The sequence below is a fragment of the Suricata suricatta genome, chromosome 3, assembly GCF_006229205.1.
Source record: "Suricata suricatta isolate VVHF042 chromosome 3, meerkat_22Aug2017_6uvM2_HiC, whole genome shotgun sequence".
NCBI lineage: Eukaryota > Metazoa > Chordata > Mammalia > Carnivora > Herpestidae > Suricata > Suricata suricatta.
This window is the reverse complement of record NC_043702.1, coordinates 7,228,332-7,229,551: the sequence shown is the minus strand read 5'-3', so window position 1 is coordinate 7,229,551 and position 1,220 is coordinate 7,228,332.

Genomic DNA, 1,220 nt, shown 5'->3' with positions numbered 1-1,220 from the left:
GGGGGGGGGGGGGGGGGGGGGGGGGGGGGGGGGGGGGGGGGGGGGGGGGGGGGGGGGGGGGGGGGGGGGGGGGGGGGGGGGGGGGGAGGTGATGACTGTCTCTGACCAAAGGGAAGTAGGTGTTTCCCAGGGAGGGGCCCTAGGCTGTTTATGCTCTGCTTGCCTGCTGGTCTCTAGCACCTTCGGGGAGCCTGGTCTTTGCTCTGCTGGGGGAAGTAAGAGGAGACGTTGGTAACCATGTTCCGGATGGAGTAGCCGAGGCAGACAGTGGTGTCCCTCCCCTCAAGGCCAGATCAGGAGTAACAGGTGCACTGCTAGGTCAACAGGTGTCCATTTATGAAGGCTTCTGAGACATACGGACAGACTGCTCTCCAGAAAGTGCTGGTGCTTACAGTCCTCCCGCCCCCATTTGAGAAGCAGTGGGAGAGCCCTCACCACGCTGGGCGGTCCAGCCTTTTTCACCTCTGCTCATCTAGCAGGTGAAGAAAGACACCCCATGGGTTCTGTGGGGACAGTGCTGTATGTGCGTGCGGTTTGCTTTTTTCCTCCCTTCTTTCCTTTTCTTTTTTTAAAACTTCCCTTGGTTACCAGTGAGGTTGACCATCCTCTCATGAGGTGACTGGCCACTTGCAAAGCTTGGTCAATCACCACTTCATCTCCATTGCACATTTTCTACGGGAGTATCGTTTACTCTTAATTGGTTGGTGAGAGTGATTCATTCACTGGGAACATTATTCCTTTGCTTCCTCACATATTAAAATGCTGTTTCTCAGTTTCTGCTTTGACTCTTTAAGTCCATGTGAATAGTAGCATATGGAAATGTCACATTTTTATATAGTCAAACCCATCATATTTTTGAATGGTTGCTTGCTTTGGTGTCATTTTTATTTTTTATTTATTATTATTATTTTTTTAGTAGTTTATTGTCAAATTGGTTTCCATACAACACCCAGTGCTCTTCCCCACAAGTGCCCTCCTCCATCACCACCACCTCTTTCCCTCCCTTCCCCCTCCCCCTTCAACCTTCAGTTCATTTTCAGTATTCAATAGTCTCTCAAGTTTTGCATCCCTCTCTCTCCCCAACTCTCTTTCCCTCTTCCCTTCCCTCTGGTCCTCCATTAGGTTTCTCCTGTTCTCCTGTCAGACCTATGAGTGCAAACATATGGTATCTGTCCTTCTCTGCCTGACTTATTTCACTTACATGTGGTGTCATTTTTAGA